Source organism: Salmo salar, chromosome 10 (assembly GCF_965601325.2).
Source record: "Salmo salar chromosome 10, fSalSal1, whole genome shotgun sequence".
Classification (NCBI taxonomy): domain Eukaryota; kingdom Metazoa; phylum Chordata; class Actinopteri; order Salmoniformes; family Salmonidae; genus Salmo; species Salmo salar.
Window position 1 is genome coordinate 67,459,242 of NC_138300.1, and position 21,971 is coordinate 67,481,212.

Genomic DNA, 21,971 nt, shown 5'->3' on the forward strand with positions numbered 1-21,971 from the left:
TAGTCAAGTCATATTGACAATCTAATGTTACTCCTAGGAGGTGAACTTGTTCAATGGTAACACCCTTTATGCACAACTCCAGTTGAGGTCTAGGTCAAAGAATGCTTTGAACCAATTACAGTGCTTTTGATTTTAGATATATTTAAGACCAGTTTATTGTTAATTACCCATTCGGACACTGACTAATTCCTTGCTATGAGTCTCAGTGAGCTCATTGGCTAGATGCTAATGTGTAGTGTGCAATCATCAGCATGCTAGGGCTGACCCAAGTTTGTTGACTGGTTGATTCTTTGGTCGTTGGGCTGTTGGTCGACCGAGATTGTTTTAGTCGAGCGGTAGCATATATATATTTGCGCCCATCTCAGTGAACCATTCCATTGCGGAGACTAAAAGCCAATTTTTGCTTAATCATAAAATGTGGTCGGAGGTGCCATATGGAGATTGTGGAGCCTCTAGAGGCATGCAGAAACTAAATCGAGCTCCATACCGTATCGCCATGCGCCTCGCAACAGTTGTAACAATGCGGGGGGGCTCTGTATAGCTCCACATTGACATGATTTGTTGACGGTAGGTGGGGGCAGTACATCCTGTATCAACACAAGCTCACTTCCTTGACAGCTCTGCACTGCTCTGAAGCCAATGCTTCATATGTATGAATGCCCTGACTTCTACTGAGGCCATGTTACCGTAAATGCTGCATGGCCAATGTAGACGTCGGATTGACCATGCACTTCTCTCTCCAGAATGTGCTCTCTCACACCAATTGGTGCACGTTCATTGTTTCGTGACTTCATTGTGTGAATATTTTGTTTGATTGTTAGTGTACAGTGCCTCCGGGAAAGTATTCAGACCCCTTGCCTTTTTCCACATTTTGTTACGTTACAGCCTTATTCTAAAATTTATTAGATTTGTTTTTTCCCCTCATCAATCTACACACACTACCCCACAATGACAAAGCAAAAACAGGGTTAAAAAATTATAATTGAAATATCACATTTACATAAGTATTCAGACCCTTTACTCAGTACTTGGTTGAAGCACCTTTGGCAGTGATTACTGCATCGAGTCTTTTTGGGTATGATGCTACAAGCTTTGCACACCTGTATTTGGGGAGATTCTCCCATTCTTCTCTGCAGATCCTCTCAAGCTCTGTCAGGTTGGATGGGTAGTGTTAGTGCACAGCTATCTTCTGGTCTCTCCAGAGATGTTTGATCGAGTTCAAGTCCGGGCTCTGGCTGGGAAACTCGAGGACAATCAGAGACTTGTCCCGAAGCCACTCCTGCATTTTCTTGGTTGTGCTTAGGGTCGTTGTCCTGTTGGAAGGTGAACCTTTGCCACAGTCTGAGGTTCTGAGCGCTCTGGAGCAGGTTTTCATTAAGGCTCTTTGCTCTGTTCATCTTTCCCTTCACCCTGACTAGTCTCCCAGTCCCTGCTGCTGAAAAACATCCCCACAGCATGATACTGCCACCACCATGCTTCACTGTAGGGATGGTGCCAGGTTTCCTCCAAACATGACACTTGGCATTCAGGCCAAAGAGTTCAATCTTGGTTTCATCAGATCAGAGAGTCTTGTTTCTCATGGTCTGAGTCTTTAGGTGCCTTTTGGCAAACTCCAAGCAGGCTTCCGTCTGGTCACTTTATAATAAAGGCCTGATTGATGGAGTGCTGCAGAGGATGAGTGTCCTTCTGGAAGGTTCTCCCATCTCCACAGAGGAACTCTAGAGCTCTGTCAGAATGACCATCGGGTTCTTGGTCACCTCCCTGACCAATGCCCTTCTCCTCCGATTGCTCAGTTTGGCCGGGCAGCCAGCTCTTGGAATAGTCTTGGTGGTTCCAAACTTATTCTATTTAAGAATGATGGAGGCCACTGTATTCTTCGGGATCTTTAATGCTGTCTCGGAGCACTACGGACAATTCCTTCGACCTCATGGCTTGGTTTTTGCTCTGACATGCACTGTCAATTGTGTGACCTTATATAGACAAGTGTGTGTACTTTTCCAAATCATGTCCAATCAATTGAATTTACCACAGGTGGACTCCAATGAAGTTGCAGAAACATCTCATGGATGGAAACAGGATGCACCTGAGCTCAATTTCGAGTCTCATAGCAAAGGGTCTGAATAAAGGTATTTTTTTTGTTTTTAATATATTTGCAAAACAATCAACCTGTTTTCGCTTTGTAATTATGGGGTATTGTTTGTAGATTGCTGAGGATTTTTATTTATTCCATTTTAGAATAAGGCTAATGTAACTGTGGAAAATGTCAAGGGGTCTGAATATTTTCCAAAGGCACTGTATATCAATTCCCCATTACATATCACCAGTAGGATATTTACAGTTAATTACTATAATTTCTAATCTACAATGTTTGTTACTTAGGTTATGGTAACTTATTTTAATGCATTCAGTATTATTATTCCAGTCTTCCCGTTCTCATTGTCTGCAAGCAAACTAAGTCTGTTTTTACATCCATTGAGAATTTCAATAGTTCCTCAATGTATTTGAAAAGTCTTTCTGGCTCTCTCCCTTTTGATAACCTCTGTGAAAGGGAAAAATGTCATGCTCTGATCAAGTGGAAACATCATAAAATAGGCCTAACTGATTTACTTTTTTATCATTTTGGGTGCTGGTACTGTTTTATATTTAGGTGCAGGAGTTCCACAATACTTTTGAGCTAATATTCTATAAGCAGAACAGGAGCTCAAGCAGTAGAACATTTGAGGTGCTGAGCTCTTGCACAATTCCAGCACTGCTTCTTATCCCTTACGCATATAGCCTACAGCGGTGTCTGTCCTGAGCTCACTGGCACGGGAAACTGAGGATCCTTAATATTTTATTCAAAGTTGCAAGTTCGGTAACACACACTTCAGGCTAAACCTAAGTTATTAGTTGATACAATGTTTCAAGTTTGGCTACGCATGGCCTGTCTGCAACAATGTGATTCATATATATATATATACACACACACACACACACACACACACACACAGTGGGGGGGGGGGGGGGGAAGTATTTGATCCCCTGCTGATTTTGTACGTTTGCCCACTTACAAAGAAATTATCAGTCTATAATTTTAATGGTAGGTTTATTTGAACAGTGAGAGACAGAATAACAACAAAAAAATCCAGAAAAACGCATGTGAAAATTTTTATAAAATGATGTGCATTTTAATGAGGGAAATAAGTATTTGACCCCTCTGCAAAACATGAATTAGTATTTGGTGGCAAAACCCTTGTTGGCAGTCAGAGGTCAGACATTTCTTGTAGTTGGCCACCAGGTTTGCACACATCTCAGGAGGGATTTTGGAGGGATCTTTGCAGATCTTCTCCAAGTCATTAAGGTTTCGAGGCTGACGTTTGGCAACTTGAACCTTCAGCTCCCTTCACAGATGTTCTATGGGATTAAGGTCTAGAGACTGGCTAGGTCATTCCAGGACCTTAATGTGCTTCTTCTTGAGCCACTCCTTTGTTGCCTTGGCCGTGTGTTGTCATTGTTATGCTGGAATACCCATCCACGACCCATTTTCAATGCCCTGGCTGAGGTTCTCACCCAAGATTTGACGGTACATCGTCCCTTTTGATGTGGTGAAGTTGTCCTGTCCCCTTAGCAGAAAAACACCCCCAAAGCATAATGTTTCCACCTCAATGTTTAACCTGTTGGGTCTAGGGGGCAGCATTTGCACGTCTGGATAAAAAAAATGTACCCGATTTAATCTGGTTACTAATCCTACCCAGTAACTAGAATATGCATATACTTATTATATATGGATAGAAAACACTCTAAAGTTTCCAAAACTGTTTGAATGGTGTCTGTGAGTATAACAGAACTCATTTGGCAGGCAAAACCCTGAGACATTTTCTGACAGGAAGTGGATACCTGATGTGTTGTATTGACTTTAAAGCTATCCCATTGAAAAACACAGGGGTTTAGGAATATTTTGGCACTTCCTATTGCTTCCACTAGATGTCACCAGCCTTTACAAAGTGTTTTGAGTCTTCTGGAGGGAGATCTGACCGAACAAGAGCCATGGAACGGTGATGTCCCATTAGACACCTGGCGCGCTACTTCATGTTGGGTACCCTCGTTCCAATACGTTATAAAAGGCTATGCATTCGTCCACCTTGAATATTATTCATGTTCTGGTTAAAAAAGGCCCTAATGATTTATGCTATACAACGTTTGACATGTTTGAACGAACGGAAATATATTTTTTCCCCTCGTTCATGACGAGAAGTCCGGCTGGCTTACATCATGTGCTAACGAGACGGAGATTTTTGGACATAAATGATGAGCTTTTTTGAACAAAACTACATTCGTTATGGACCTGTGATACCTGGAAGTGACATCTGATGAAGAGAATCAAAGGTAATGGATTATTTACATAGTATTTTCGATTTTAGATCTCCCCAACATGACGTCTAGTCTGTATCGCAACGCGTATTTTTCTGGGCACAGTGCTCAGATTATTGCAAAGTGTGATTTCCCAGTAAGGTTATTTTTAAATCTGGCAAGTTGATTGCGTTCAAAAGATGTAAATCTATAATTCTTTAAATGACAATATAATATTTTACCAATGTTTTCTAATTTTAATTATTTAATTTGTGACGCTGACTTGACTGCCGGTTATTGGAGGGAAACGATTTCCTCAACATCAATGCCATAGTAAAACGCTGTTTTTGTATATAAATATGAACTTGATAGAACTAAAAATGCATGCATTGTCTAACATAATGTCCTAGGAGTGTCATCTGATGGAGATTGTAAAAGGTTAGTGTATCATTTTAGCTGGTTTTATGGTTTTGGTGACCCTGTCTTTGACTTGACAAAACATTACACACAACTCTTGTAAATGTACTGTCCTAACATACTCTAAATTTATGCTTTCGCCGTAAAACCTTTTTGAAATCGTAAAACGTGGTTAGATTAAGGAGATGTTTATCTTTCAAATGGTGTAACATAGTTGTATTTTTGAAAAATTTGAATTTTGACATTTATTTGGATTCAAATTTGCCGCTCTTGAAATGCACCTGCTGTTGATGGAGTGCACCACAGGTGGCACGCTAGCGTCCCACCTAGCCCCAAGAGGTTAACGGTGGAGATGGTGTTCTTGGGGTCATAGGCAGCATTCCTCCTCCTCCAAACACGGCAAGTTGAGTTGATGCCAAAGAGCTCCATTTTGGTCTCATCTGACCACAACACTTTCACCAGTTGTCCTCTGAATCATTCAGATGTTCATTGGCAAACTTCAGACGGGCATGTATATGTATTCTTGAGCAGGGGGACCTTGCGGCGCTGCAGGATTTCAGTCCTTCACGGCGTAGTGTGTTACCAATTGTTTTCTTGGTGACTATGGTTCCAGCTGCCTTGAGATAATTGACAAGATCCTCCCGTGTAGTTCTGGGCTGATTCCTCACCGTTCTCATGTTCATTGCAACTCCACGAGGTGAGATCTTGCATGGAGCCCCAGGCCGAGGGATATTCACAGTTCTTTTGTGTTTTCCATTTGCGAATAATCGCACCAACTGTTGTCACCTTCTCACCAAGCTGCTTGGCGATGGTCTTGTAGCCCATTCCAGCCTTGTGTAGGTCTACAATCTTGTTCCTGACATCCTTGGAGAGCTTTTTGGTCTTGGCCATGGTGGAGAGTTTGGAATCTGATTGATTTGATTGCTTCTGTGGACAGGTGTCTTTTATACAAGTAACAAGCTGCGGTTAGGAGCACTCCCTTTACGAGTGTGCTCCTAATCTCAGCTCGTTACCTGTATAAAAGACACCTAGGAGCCAGAAATCTTCCTGATTTGAGAGGGGGTGAATTACTTATTTCCCTCATTAACCTGTTGGGGCCAGGGGGCAGTATTTTCACGGCTGGATAAAAAAACGTACCCGATTTAATCTGGTTACTAATCCTACCCAGTAACTAGAATATGCATATACTTATTATATATGGATAGAAAACACCCTAAAGTTTCTAAAACTGTTTGAATGGTGTCTGTGAGTATAACAGAACTCATTTGGCAGGCAAAACCCTGAGACAGATTCTGACAGGAAGTGGATACCTGATGTGTTGAATTACCTTTAAGCCTATGCCATTGAAACACACAGGGGCTTATTAATGTTTTGGCACTTCCTATTGCTTCCACTAGATGTCACCAGCCTTTACAAAGTGTTTTGAGTCTTCTACTGTGAGATCTGACCGAACAAGAGCCTTGGAACGGTGATGGCCGATTAGACTCTGGCGCGCGAGGTCATGTTGGGTACCCTCGTTCCAATACGTTTTAAAAGAGAATGCATTCGTCCACCTTGAATATTATTCATGTTCTGGTTAAAAAAGGCACTAATGATTTATGCTATACAACGTTTGACATGTTTAAACGAACGTAAATATATTTTTTCCCCTCGTTCATGAAGTGAAGTCCGGCGGGCTTAGATCATGTGCTAACAACACAGAGCTTTTTGGACATAAATGATGAGCTTTTTTGAACAAAACTACATTCGTTATGGACCTGGGATTCCTGGAAGTGACATCTGATGAAGAGAATCAAAGGTAATGGATTATTTACATAGTATTTTCGATTTTAGATCTCTCCAACATGGCCGTTAGTCTGTATCGCAAAGCGTATTTTTCTGGGCGCAGTGCTCAGATTATTGCAAAGTGTGATTTCCCAGTAAGGTTATTTTTAAATCTGGCAAGTCGATTGCGTTCAAGAGAGGTAAATCTATAATTCTTTAAATGACAATATAATATTTTACCAATGTTTTCTAATATTAATTATTTAATTTGTTGTGCTGACTTGACTGCCGGTTATTGGAGGGAAACGATTTCCTGAACATCAACGCCATAGTAAAACGCTGTTTTTGGATATAAATATGAACTTGATAGAACTAAAAATGCATGTATTGTCTAACATAATGTCCTAGGAGTGTCATCTGATGGAGATTGTCAAAGGTTAGTGCATCATTTTAGCTGGTTTTATGGTTTTGGTGACGCCTGTCTTTGAATTGACAAAACATTACACACAGCTATTGTCAATGTACTCTCCTAACATAATCTAACTTTATGCTTTCGCCGTAAAACCTTTTTGAAATCGGACAACGTGGTTAGATTAAGGAGATGTTTATCTTTCAAAGGGTGTAAGATAGTTGTATGTTTGAAAAATTTGAATGTTGACATTTATTTGGTTTCAAATTTGCCGCTCTTGAAATGCACCTGCTGTTGATAGGGTGCACCACGGGTGGCACGCTAGCATCCCACATAGCCCCAAGAGGTTAAAATGCAAATCAATTTATAACATTTTTTACATGCGTTTTTCTAGATATTTTTGTTATTTTGTCTCTCACTGTTCAAATAAACCTACCATTAACCTCTTACATCTAGACGTTCCGCTAGCGGAACACCTGCTCCAATATCAATGATAGGCGTGGCGCGAATTACAAATTCCTCAAAAATACAAAAACTTCCATTTTTCAAACATATGACTATTTTACAGCATTTTAAAGACAAGACTCTCCTTTATCTAACCACACTGTCCGATTTCAAAAAGGCTTTACAGCGAAAGCAAAACATTAGATTATGTCAGCAGAGTACCCAGCCAGAAATAATCAGACACCCATTTTTCAAGCTAGCATATAATGTCACAAAAAACAAAACCACAGCTAAATGCAGCACTAACCTTTGATGATCTTCATCAGATGACAACCCTAGGACATTATGTTATACAATACATGCATGTTTTGTTCAATCAAGTTCATATTTATATCAAAAACCAGCTTTTTACATTAGCATGTGACGTTCAGAACTAGCATTCCCACCGAACACTTCCGGGGAATTTACTAAATTACTCACGATAAACGTTCTCAAAAAACATAACAATTATTTTAAGAATTATAGATACAGAACTCCTTTGTGCAATCGAGGTGTCCGATTTTAAAATAGCTTTTCGGTGAAAGCACATTTTGCAATATTCTGAGTACATAGCCCGGCATTACAGGGCTAGCTATTTAGACACCCAGCAAGTTTAGCCTTCACCAAACTCCGATATACTATTAGAAAACTATTACCTTTGGTGTCTTCGTCAGAATGCACTCCCAGGACTGCTACTCCAATAACAAATGTTGGTTTGGTTCAAAATAATCCATAGCTATATCCAAATAGCGGCGTTTGTTCGTGCGTTCAAGACACTATCCAAAGTGTAAATAAGGGTCACGCGCACGACGCATTTCGTGACAAAAAAAATCGAAATATTCCATTACCGTACTTCGAAGCATGTCAACCGCTGTTTAAAATAAATTTTTATGCAATTTTTCTCGTAAAAAAGGATAATATTCCGACCGGGAGTGGTGGTTTTCGTTCAAAGAGAGAGAAAATAAACAATGGAGTCGACTCGAGCACGCGCCTCAGTTTCATAGTACTGTGACTGGCCACTATCCAAACGCGCTAATGTTTTTCAGCCAGAGCCTGCAAAGCCACGATTCAGCTTTTTGCCGCCTTCTGAGAGCCCATGGGAGCCGTAGGAAGTGTCACGTAACAGCAGAGATCCCCTGTATTGGATAGAGATAATCAAGAAGGCCAAGAAATTGTCAGACAGGGCACTTCCTGCATGGAATCTTCTCAGGTTTTGGCCTGCCAAATGAGTTCTGTTATACTCACAGACACCATTCAAACAGTTTTAGAAACGTCGGAGTGTTTTCTATCCAAAGCTAATAATTATATGCATATTCTAGTTTCTGGGAAGGAGTAATAATCAGATTAAATCGGGTACCTTTTTTATCCGGCCGTGAAAATACTGCCCCCTAGCCATAACAGGTTAAAATTATAGACTGATCATTTCTTTGTCAGTGGGGAAATGTACAAAATCAGCAGGGGATCAAATACTTTTCCCCCCCAGTGTGGTGTGTGTGTGTGTGTGTGTGTGTGTTTATTTAATCAGGATATGTTGTATCTGCCGGCAGCAATGTTTTTACTTGTTGTCTTTGTGGGCTATTTTTACATAGCCAGCAATAGAATACTTAGTTGGCAATAGACGTTATAAATTAATTTGCTTATGAAAACCATAACTGGCATGCAGAACGGTAGAAATGGAAGATATATTGGCATTCCACATTAGAAAGGATGCTGACTCCTCGTGTAGCCAACTTCAGGAGAGTAATGACAGAAACTGCAAAAGCCAGCAGGAGCAGGAGAATTGCTGCATCCAGTTATGTTTTTTTCCCTTCTGGTTATCTAGATCTCTTGCTCCCTCTTGAGGAATGTCTTATTTTATTAACCTCTCTAGGGTATGTGGGACGGCATCGTCCCACCTACTCAACAGCCAGTGGAATCCCGTGGCGCGATATTCAAATACCTTAGAAATGCTATTACTTCAATTTCTCAAACATATGACTATTTTAAAGACAAGACTCTCGTTAATCTAACCACACTGTCCGATTTCAAAAAGGCTTTACAACGAAAGCAAAACATTCGATTATGTCAGCAGAGTACCCAGCCAGAAATAATCACACCCATTTTTCAAGCTAGCATATAATGTCAGAAAAACCAAAACCACAGCTAAATGCAGCACTAACCTTTGATCTTCATCAGATGACACTCCTAGGACATTATGTTATACAATACATGCATGTTTTGTTCAATCAAGTTCATATTTATATCAAAAACCAGCTTTTTACATTAGCATGTGACGTTCAGAACTAGCATACCCACCGCAAACTTCCTGTGAATTTACCAAATTACTCACGATAAACGTTCATAAAAAACATAACAATTATTTTAAGAATTATAGATACAGAACTCCTTTATGCAATCGCGGTGTCCGATTTTAAAATGGCTTTTCGGCAAAAGCACATTTTGCAATATTCTGAGTAGATAGCTCGCCATCACGGGCTAGCTATTTTGACACCCACCAAGTTTGGCACTCACCAAACTCAGATTTACTATAAGAAAAATTGGATTACCTTTGCTGTTCATCAGAATGCACTCCCAGGACTTCTACTTCATCCACAAATGTTGTTTTGGTTCAAAATAATCCATAGTTATGTTCAAATATCATCTGTTTTGTTCTTGCGTTCAAGACACTATCCGAACGGTGACGAGCAGACGCGTATCGTGACAAATTTCGAAATATTCCATTACTGTACTTCGAAGCATGTCAAACGCTGTTTAAAATAAATTTTTATGCGATTTTTCTCATAAAAAAGCGATAATATTCCGACCGGGAGACGTCCTTTCCGTTCAGACTCAAAATCTAAAATGGACTCTTCACGCGCACGCCCGTCTCATTGTTCTCAGATCGACCACTATCCAAATGCGCTACTGTTTTTCAGCCATGGGCTGCAAAGTCATCATTCAACGTTCTGGCGCCTTCTGAGAGCCTATGGGAGCCTTAGGAAGTGTCACGTTACAGCAGAGATCCTTTGTTTTCAATAAAGAGAGTGTAGAAGGCCAAGAAATGGTCAGAGAGGGCACTTCCTGTACAGAATCTTCTCAGGTTTTTGCCTGCCATATGAGTTCTGTTATACTCACAGACACCATTCAAACAGTTTTAGAAACTTTAGGGTGTTTTCTATCCAAATCAAACAATTATATGCATATTCTAGTTTCTGGGCAGTTGTAATAACCAGATTAAATCGGGTACGTTTTTTTATCCGGCCGTGCAAATACTGCCCCCTAACCGTAAGCTTAAACCGTAAGCTTAAAGCATCAGACAAGCTCAATGCATATAATTTATTTTATTAAAACACGTGTTGTGTGTCTGTCTATATATGGGAAAATACATATAAAAATGTTTTACCAATTGATTTGTCGAAAGAACAGACTTTCGGTCAACCTAGAGATTTTTTGTAGGGGACAGACCTACAGCATACGTAGTCATTTTAGCTTATTGTAAGACTTGGCAAATCACTTGTAAAAATAGAGAAGAGTAACGGCCCAAGGCAACTGCCCTGATTGTTACTGCATTGTACATACTGTGGTGATTTCAGCGCCAATAACTTTGTAAGGCAGGTTTTACACATACAAACACACACCATCAGTCCAAGTGAAAGTAATAAACCGGTTTAACCCATCGGGCTTAGGCGGTGTTCCTGATATAGAAAACTCAAAACTAAGGAGGTGAGTTCCACCATCAAAGTCCTGCAATAAGAGCTAAGACTCTAATATATTAAACTCTACATAGTTGTGTTCTGTGGATGTCACTGAGTAGGCTGATAGCCCACAATCCATAGGTTAGGCTTTACAGTGCATATAAGTAGGCTATGCCCCAAATGCAAATCTGATTTCAACATATTTTTTGGGGGGGGTAACATTTTTGTTGAAATTATATAACAATTCAACTTTGTTTATCATTATCTGGTCCAATTGTGGCATGATTCCACTATTTTTATCTGTTCATCAGTTTCAATGAGTGACTTTTATTTTGAAGGCAAACAGCCTGAGCAACAATAGTGGAATCGGCAAACGTTGTTTACAACACACTGGTTTGAAATGAGCAGAGACGATTCAGTCAACGATTCCAATCCATCAATGGACTTTACTGTAGGCTACAGCTAGCAAGACTAGTGCTCATGTCAAAGATATTGGTAAAAAATAAACTGAAAGCCAAACTTTGTGTGTGAGTGATCTTCGTTTGTCTATAAATGGCCTTGGTTCTTGTCGTTGTGTGTGACTGTGAGTCAAGAGTATCTCTGCTATTATTAGCCATACTCTGCTTGTTTTCATTCTGTTGAACCTGAGCTGAAGACCAGCACAGGAAACGGATGTGTTTTTTTGGGTGGTTGGTGAATGGGCTTACTTCCTTTAGCATTTGACAAAGGTGGTGGGGAGGGCTGAATCAAGTGGAATAGCACTAGACGTACCAAAAAGCAAACAATTTTGTCATCCTACATTCTATCATAAACGTAACTTTTGGGTTACTTGCCTTTTTTATATACGGTTGTTTTGTTGTGATGGGTGTAATTGAGCAAGTGCATCTGCCTTGTTAATTAAATAAGTGGGATTGTACGGGTGAAAGCCAGCCTCCTGCTCATACCAGCCTCCTGCTCATACCAGCCTCCTGCTCATACCAGCCTCCTGCTCATACCAGCCTCCTGCTCATACCAGCCTCCTGCTCATACCAGCCTCCTGCTCATACCAGCCTCCTGCTCATACCAGCCTCCTGCTCATACCAGCCTCCTGCTCATACCAGCCTCCTCTTAACCCACATCACACACTCACCGTAGATGCTTCCGTCTCGAGAAGTAGGCCACTAACCGGCCTGTATGTCATGTCTTGCCTTTTGTGGCGCTTCTACTACACTAGAGGCATCTCACTGGAGTACACTTGTTCACATTTATGGAAAAGAGAGGGCCTTCAGACTGGGCTAATATGAGCCGTCTCCTGTCTGGGGCAGTGGTGTGTGTGTGTGTGTGTGTGAATAAATAATGGACACCAGTCAGAGGATCTCTGTTTGTCAATTACCACCCCAGTGTTATTATTCACCACAGATGTGAGCAGGGCCTAAAATTAACAACCGCCACCTGCTAAAAGCGGGTAGATTTTGGCATTGGGTAAGTGACATGGTAAGATGTTTGTTTCACTAGCCACGTTGGTGGATGGTCAGGGCTCCACAGTGTGAGCATTTCACTCGCATTTGTGAATAAAAATAGTTGAGTATGAACACATTTATAGTAAAATAAATGCTGCAGTAGCTATTTTCATTGCATTTGTGCTGTTTTTTTCATAGCTGGTAAATTCAGTCTAAACTACGAATCCTATATAGCCTATCCTGCTTCGCGCTGCAACATGACAAGGCATCAGCTACTCCTCCTGGGGTCCAGCAAAATTAAGGCAGTTATACCATTTTTTTTTAAACATTACAATACATTCACAACAGATTTCACAACACTACCACATATCTACAACACAAAATCCATGTGTGTGTATGCATGTCTGTGCCTATTTTTGTTGCTTCACAGGCCCCACTGTTCCATAAAAAAATGTTAAAGATAAAAATACACCTTATCTAATTTTACTGCTTGCATGAGTTACTTGATGTGGAATAGACTTTTTTATTTATTTATTTATTTATTTTTTTTTTTTGCACCACCTTTGAAATGTTAGAGAAAGGCCATACTGTATTATTCCAGCCCAGGCACAATTTAGATTTTGGCAACTAGATGGCAGCAGTGTATGTGCAACTTTTTGCAGTGAAGAGCTCTTTTTGCCAGTCCTGCCTAATCCAGTGACTGTGGGTTTGTGCCCATAGGTGACATTGTTGCCGGTGATGTCTGGTGAGGACCTGCCTTACAACAGGCCTACAAGCCCTCAGTCCAGCCTCTCTCAGCCTATTGCGGACAGTCTGAGCACTGATGGAGGGATTGTGCGTTCCTGGTGTAACTCGGGCAGTTGATGTTGCCATCCCGTACCTGTCCCGCAGGTGTGATGGTCGGATGTACCGATCCTGTGCAGGTGTTGTTACACGTGGTCTGCCACTGCGAGGATGATCAGCTGTCCGTCCTGTCTCCCTGTAGCGCTGTCTTAGGCGTCTCACAATACACACATTGCAATTTATTGCCCTGGCCACATCTGCAGTCCTCATGCCTCTTTGCAGCATGCCTAAGGCAAGTTCACGCAGACGAGCAGGGACCCTGGGCAGCTTTCTTTTGGTGTTTTTCAGAGTCAGTAGAAAGACCTCTTTAGTGTCCTGAGTTTTCATAACTGTGACCTTAATTCCCTAGTCTGTAAGCTGTTAGTGTCTTAACGACCGTTCCACAGGTACATGTTCATTAACCTCTCTGGGCCAGTGGGACGCTAGTCAACAGCCAGTGGAATGGCGTTGCGTGAAATACAAATACCTCATAAATGTTATAACTTCAATTTCTCAAACATATGACTATTTTACACCGTTTTATAGATACACTTCTCCTGAATCGAACCACGTTGTCCGATTTCAAAAAGGCTTTACAGCAAAAGCAAAACATTAGATTATGTTAGGAGAGTAAAAAAATCACACTGCCATTTTCAAAGCAACTAGCATGCATCACAAATACCCAAAACACAGCTAAATGCAGCACTAACCTTTGACAATCTTCATCAGATGACACTCCTAGGACATCATGTTATACAATACAGGCATTTTTTGTTCGATAAAGTTCATATTTATATATAAAAACAGCATTTTTACATCGGCGCGTGACGTTCAGAAAATATTTTCCCTCAAATGCTTCCGGTGAATCAGCGCTACAATTTTACAAAATTACTATTCGAAAACATTGTTAAAATGTAATATTGTCATTCAAAGAATTATAGATTAACATCTCGTGAATGCAACCACATTGCCAGATTTAAAAATAACTTTACTGGGAAATCACACGTTGCAATAAACGACGTGGTATGCTCAGAAAAATAGGCTAGGCGATACATGTTAGCGCCATCTTGGAACCATCTAAAATCAAATATACTATTGTAAATATTCCCTTACCTTTGATTATCTTCATCAGAAGGCACTTCCAGGAATCCCAGGTCCACAACAAATGTAGTTTTGTTCGAAAAAGTTAATAATTTATGTCCCAATAGCTCCTTCTTGTTAGCGCGTTCCGAAGGCTACTCATAATGTACGAGGCGCGCTGGACTTGTCGTCACGAATGTGCAAAAAAAATAATATTTACGTTCATTCAAACATGTCAAACGTTGTATAACATAAGTCTTTAGGTCCTTTTTCAACCAGAGCTTCAATAATATTCAAGGCGGACAATTGCATGGTCTTACGAAACGTTTCGGAACAAAAGGGTTCCCATGGGTGCCCGCGTCATAGTAGTAATGGCCCTCCCCCTGTGACCAACTTCCCAAGCCTCTCTTTGGATCAGTTTCTACCATAGAAGACTCAAACCACTTTGTAAAGACTGTTGACATCTAGTGGAAGCCTTAGGAAGTGCTAAATGATTAATAAGTCCCTGTGTGTTTCAATGGCAATGGCTTGAAACTGATTCCACACATCAGATTTCCACTTCCTGTTAGGATTTGTCTCAGGGTTTTTGCCTGCCATATGAGTTCTGTTAAACTCACAGACACCATTCAAACAGTTTTAGAAACTTCAGTGTTTTCTATCCAAATCTACTAATTATATGCATATTCTAGTTTCTGGGCCAGAGTAGTAACCAGATTAAATCGGGTACGTTTTTTTTATCCGGCCGTGAAAATACTGCCCCCTATCCCAAACAGGTTAACAAACACATTTAGCATCTCCTGGCTTCCACGCATAGCCAACAAGCCACTGATACAGACCTTTGGAACATATACATTTAAAAAAGTGTAATATAGTCTACACCATCACAATAAAGCCATGATTTATTTATTTTAGACAGGTCTAACGAAACCTGATATGAAGAAAATGTAGTCAATTTCAGAAGAACAGAATAGCATTCTTTGCGTTGTCCTTATCCCTGATCTGACTATGCCACATGGTTGTGGGCTACACTAGTTCATTTAGCAGACAAGATTAGCTTAGAATTCCATGGCATTATTTTATAATATGAAGAATACAATTGAACAAAACGATTTGAGGGAGTGCGCACATGTGGCTATTCTGTGTTGTGGTTAACCTGTTATGGCTAGGGGGCAGTATTGACACGGCTGGATAAAAAACGTACCCGATTTAATCTGGTTACCACTCCTACCCAGTAACTAGAATATGCATATACTTATTACACATGGATAGAAAACACCCTAAAGTTTCTAAAACTGTTTGAATGGTGTCTGTGAGTATAACAGAACTCATATGGCAGCCAAAATCCGAGAAGGTTTCATTCAGGAAGTGGCCTGTCTGACAAGGTGTCGTTCTTCTTGTCTCTGTTTATTGAAGAGTGAGGATCTTAGCTGTCCCGTGACACTTCCTACGGCTGCAATAGGGTCTCAGAAGGCGGTAAAAAGCTGAATCGTGGCTGGAATATTTAGATTTTTTTTGTCACGAATTGCGCCATGCGCAAGACCCTGATTTACCCTTTCAGATAGTGTCTGGGACGCACGAACAAAACGCCGCAATTTGGATATAACGATGGATTATTTTGGACCAAACCAACATTTGTTATTGAAGTAGCAGTCCTGGGAGTGCATTCTGACGAAGACAACAAAAGGTAATCAAACTTTTATAATAGTAAATCTGATTTTGGTGAAGGCTAAACCTGCCGGGTGTCTAAATAGCTAGCCCGTGATGCCTGGGCTATGTACTTAGAATATTGCAAAAATGTGCTTTCACCAAAAAGCTATTTTAAAATCGGACATATCGAGTGCATAGAGGAGTTCTGTATCTATAATTCTTAAAATAATTTATGCTTTTTGTGAACGTTTATCGTGAGTAATTTAGTAAATTCTTAGCAAATTCCTCCGGAAGTTTGCGGGGGGTATGCTAGTTCTGAACGTCACATGCTAATGTAAAAAGCTGTTTTTTGATATAAATATGAACTTGATTGAACAAAACATGCATGTATTGTATAACATAATGTCCTAGGTGTGTCATCTGATGAAGATCATCAAAGGTTAGTGCTGCATTTAGCTGTCTTCTGGGTTTTTGTGACATTATATGCTAGCTTGAAAAATGGGTGTCTGATTATTTCTGGCTTGGTACTCTGCTGACATAATCTAATGTTTTGCTTTCGCTGTAAAGCCTTTTTGAAATCGGACAGTGTGGTTAGATAAAGGAGAGTCTTGTCTTTAAAATGCTGTGAAATAGTCATATGTTTAAAAAATAAAAGTTGTGTTTTTGAGGAATTTGTAATTCGCGCCACGCCTATCATTGGATATTGGAGCAGGTGTTCCGCTAGCGGAACGTCTAGATGTAAGAGGTTAAGAAAGAAATAGGTATGCTTAATTTAGTTATTTATGCAACTTGTGATACAAACATTGGGCTATATGTTTTACTTTTACTACATTCTACTACATGATGCGACTAATGATGATCTGAAAAAAGTTGCATGAAAGGCATGACCTCTGCTTTGTTTTTTGTGCAGGCTGTACACACTTAAGCAGTCTCTCATTCACAATTTGACAAGCACTTGATAATGGAACAACCACTTTACAATAGTGCATCTAAATCTTTTAAGGGGGGGGGTTAGAAGGATTACTTTATCCTATCCTAGGTATTCCTTAAAGAGGTGGGGTTTCAGGTGTCTCCGGAAGGTGGTGATTGACTCCGCTGTCGTGAGGGAGCTTGTTCCACCATTGGGGTGCCAGAGCAGCGAACAGTTTTGACTGGGCTGAGCGGGAACTGTGCTTCCTCAGAGGTAGGGAGGCGAGCAGGCCAGAGGTGGATGAACGCAGTGCCCTTGTTTGGGTGTAGGGCCTGATCAGAGCCTGAAGGTACGGAGGTGCCGTTCCCCTCACAGCTCCGTAGGCAAGCACCATGGTCTTGTAGCAGATGCGAGCTTCAACTGGAAGCCAGTGGAGAGAGCAGAATCCCTTCTCCCGGCTGCGTGTCAAAGCAGCTCTCCCTCATATGGCTCTCCGTCATGTGATCAGGTCTTTCTCACAGGCTACAAGTGAAGACCGACACATTTAGGGACGTAATTGCGTGCGTCCTTATCCAATTCCGATTCGCATATTGGAAGAACTGTCCACATTTACTTTTCGTCAGCCAACATGATGAGTAGAAAAAACACTAGCCTATGTAAATCGACTATTCCCCATAGTACAAAAGTTGACCCATTCTGTGCGAGTAATAAATATTCCAAACATAGTCTGGGACAGTTGTGGGATGCGATAGATCCCAAATGAATATAACCACTAACATCAAAAAAACTGTTTTAAGCAATGAGCCTCACGCGACAGATGAACATATAGCTTAAAATGCTGATGCACTATTAGGCAGTTTGTTCACATTTATAAGCGCAGCAATGCGCACATGGCAGTATAAGTGTGAATGTCCCTTTAGCAGGAAACCATCATTCTCAAAAGTGACCACAAATGCTATTTTTATGCACGTAATGCTCTTATTATAAAGGTGGTTTTTTTATGGTTTTTTAAGTTATTTGGCCACTTTAGTTGTGATAAACTTAGCAAAACAAAGTGCATTCGCAAAGTATTTTGTTACATTAGCTTTATTCTGAAATTGATTAAATAATTGTTCCCCCTCATCTATCTACACACACTACCCCATAATGACAAAGCGAAAGAAAACAAATATGTTTTAAACAGAAATACCTTAGTTATGTAAGTATTCAGACCCTTTGCTATTTACATAGGCACTCATAGGACTTCATGTTACACTATACATGTATGTTTTGCTCAATAAAGTTCATATTTATATCCAAAAACCCCATTTTACATTGACACTTGAAATTGAGCTCAGGTGCATAATTTTTTACAATTTAAATCTTATTTGATTATTTTATATACTGTGCATTCGGAAAGTATTCAGACCCCTTCCCCTTTTCCACATTTTGTTAACCTCTCTAGGCTAGGCGGGACGAATTCGTCCCACCTACGTAACAGCCACTGCTATCCTGTGGCGCGATTTTCAAAACCTTAAATCCTATTACTTCAATTTCTCAAACATATGACTATTTTACAGCCATTTAAAGACAAGACTCTCGTTAATCTAACCACACTGTCCGATTTCAAAAAGGCTTTACAACGAAAGCAAAACATTAGATTATGTCAGCAGAGTACCAAGCCAGAAATAATCAGACACCCATTTTTCAAGCCAGCATATAATGTCACCAAAACCCAGAAGACAGCTAAATGCAGCACTCACCTTTGATGATCTTCATCAGATGACAACCCTAGGACATTATGTTATACAATACATGCATGTTTTGTTCAATCAAGTTCATATTTATATCAAAAACCAGCTTTTTACATTAGCATGTGACGTTCAGAACTAGCATACCCCCCGCAAACTTCCGGGGAATTCGCTAACATTTTACTAAATTACTCACGATAAACGTTCACAAAAAGCATAACAATTATTTTAAGAATTATAGATACAGACCTCCTCTATGCACTCGATATGTCCGATTTTAAAATAGCTTTTTGGTGAAAGCACATTTTGCAATATTCTAAGTACATATCACGGGCTCGCTATTTAGACACCCGGCAAGTTTAGCACTCACCATAATCATATTTACTATTATAAAAGTTTCATTACCTTTTGTTGTCTTCGTCAGAATACACACCCAGGACTGCTACTTCAATAACAAATGTTGGTTTGGTCCAAAATAATCCATCGTTATATCCGAATAGCGGCGTTTTGTTCGTGCGTTCCAGACACTATCCGAAATAGTAAAGAAGTGTCACGCGCATGGCGCAATTCGTGACAATAAAATTCTAAGTATCCCATTACCGTACTTCGAAGCATGTCAACCGCTGTTTAAAATCAATTTTTACGACATTTTTCTCGTAGAAAAGCAATAATATTCCGACAGGGAATCTCCTTTTCGGCAAACAGAGGAAAAAATCCCAAAGGCGGGGGCGGTCGGGGTCACGCGCATAAGCCAGTGTCTCTTGATCGGCCACTTGAGAAAGGCGATAATGTGTTTCAGCCTGGGGCTGGAATGACGACATTCTGTTTTTTCCCGGGCTCTGAGAGCCTATGGAAGACGTGGGAAGTGTCACGTTAGAGCAGAGATCCTTAGTAAATGATAGAGATGGAAAAGAAGTTCAACAAATGGTCAGACAGGCCACTTCCTGTAAAGGAATCTCTCAGGTTTTGACCTGCCATTTGAGTTCTGTTATACTCACAGACACCATTCAAACAGTTTTAGCTAATGTAGGGTGTTTTCTATCCATATGTAATAAGTATATGCATATTCTAGTTACTGGGTAGGAGTGGTAACCAGGTTAACCTGTTAGGGCTAGGGGGCAGTATTGACACGGCTGGATAAAAAACATACCCGATTTAATCTGGTTACCACTCCTACCCAGTAACTAGAATATGCATATACTTATTACATATGGATAGAAAACACCCTAAAGTTTCTAAAACTGTTTGAATGGTGTCTGTGAGTATAACAGAACTCAAATGGCAGGTCAAAACCTGAGAGATTCCTTTACAGGAAGTGGCCTGTCTGACCATTTCTTGAACTTCTTTTCCATCTCTATCTTTTACTAAGGATCTCTGCTCTAACGTGACACTTCCTACGTCGTCCATAGGCGCTCAGAGCCCGGGAAAAAACAGAATGTCGTCATCCCAGGCTGAAACACATTATCGCCTTTCTCAAGTGGCCGATCAAGGGACTCTGGGCTTAGGCGCGTGACCCGACCGCCCCCGCCTTTGTGATTTTTTTTCCTCTGTTTGCCGAAAAGGAGATTCCCTGTCGGAATATTAACGCTTTTCTACGAGAAAAATGGCGTAAAAATTGATTTTAAACAGCGGTTGACATGCTTCGAAGTACGGTAATGGAATATTTAGATTTTTTTGTCACGAATTGCGCCATGCGCACGACCCTTCTTTACCATTTCGGATAGTGTCTGGAACGCACGAACAAAACGCCGCTATTCGGATATAACGATGGATTATTTTGGACCAAACCAACATTTGTTATTGAAGTAGCAGTCCTGGGAGTGCATTCTGACGAAGACAACAAAAGGTAATCAAACTTTTATAATAGTAAATATGATTATGGTGAGTGCTAAACTTGCCGGGTGTCTAAATAGCTAGCCCGTGATGCCTGGGCTATGTACTTAGAATATTGCAAAATGTGCTTTCACCAAAAAGCTATTTTAAAATCGGACATGTCGAGTGCATAGAGGTCTGTATCTATAATTCTTAAAATAATTGTTATGCTTTTTGTGAACGTTTATCGTGAGTAATTTAGTAAATTCACCGGAAGTGTTCGGTGGGAATGCTAGTCACATGCTAGTCACATGCTAATGTAAAAAGCTGGTTTTTGATATAAATATGAACTTGATTGAATAGAATAGAATAATTAATATTGAGTAGGCCAAAAGCATGGAAGCAGTCTGATTAAAGATTTGATAAATGTACTTTAAAGATGTAATGCTAGGGGCATTAATCATAGTTTTAAACCATTACATCTTGGTATAGCCCGAGACTGGTTTATTTACACATAAAAATACATATGCTGAGAAACATATGCATGAGTTTGATGAGCTGCTCCACAAATGTCATACTGGCTAACATTCCGTCACAGGACATTTGTATGCCAGAGTTAGATCCTGCGGTCACCAACAGGAAATTATGTAATTCGGGCCCCTGCCCTGCAGAAAGACGAGCATCCTTAATGTCATCATTGTTTTGGCCGCAGTTCAGAATATCACTCCACTTCTCTCTCTTTTTTTTACCCATGTCTTTCACTCTTACTCTGCACTGGGTAATATATGGGCAATTCCGGCATTTGCACACAAAATCACAACTTTCATGTCTCACAGAATGGACAGACGAAATATGAATTAAACTTTTGAAGTGTCTATAGTACACCTTGGGGGAGGTTTATACCCCCAAAAAGTGGACTTGTAAATAATTACATGTTGGAGAAATGAAGCAAATAAAACCTCTTGAGCTGACTGCTGTTTTGAACTGTTTTGTTAGAAGGCAATATTTTGAATAGTGTATTGTTGGCCTTCACCTGGAATTGTTTGTCTGAGAAAAAAACAATACTTTTCAACCCATATGATCTACTAAATAAATAAAGGTATAATTAATCTAATACAAATATCATTATCATAGCCTTTACATACTTTGTTTTTATATACACTACCAGTCAAAAGTTTTAGAACACCTACTCATTCAAGGGTTTTTCTTTATTTTTACTATTTTCTACGTTGTAGAATAACAGTGAAGACATCAAAACTGAAATGACAAATATGGAATCATGTAGTTACCAAAAAAGTGTTTAAAACAAAAATCAAAATATATTTGAGATTTTTGGTTCGAACCGCCTTCTCTTTGTGTGATGTGGTGTGGGTGAACGGATGATCTCCGCATGTGTATTTCCCACGGTAAAGCATGGAGGAGGTGTTATGGTGTGGGGGTGCTTTGCTGGTGACA

The 21,971-nt window shown here is 40.2% G+C and overlaps 1 protein-coding gene across 2 annotated transcripts in view; it reads left to right on the plus strand.

Annotated features, from left to right (window-relative positions):
- si:dkeyp-19e1.3 (uncharacterized) overlaps nt 1-21,971 on the plus strand; it is a 131,052-nt gene that overhangs the window by 11,040 nt on the left and 98,041 nt on the right. The window lies entirely within an intron of this gene.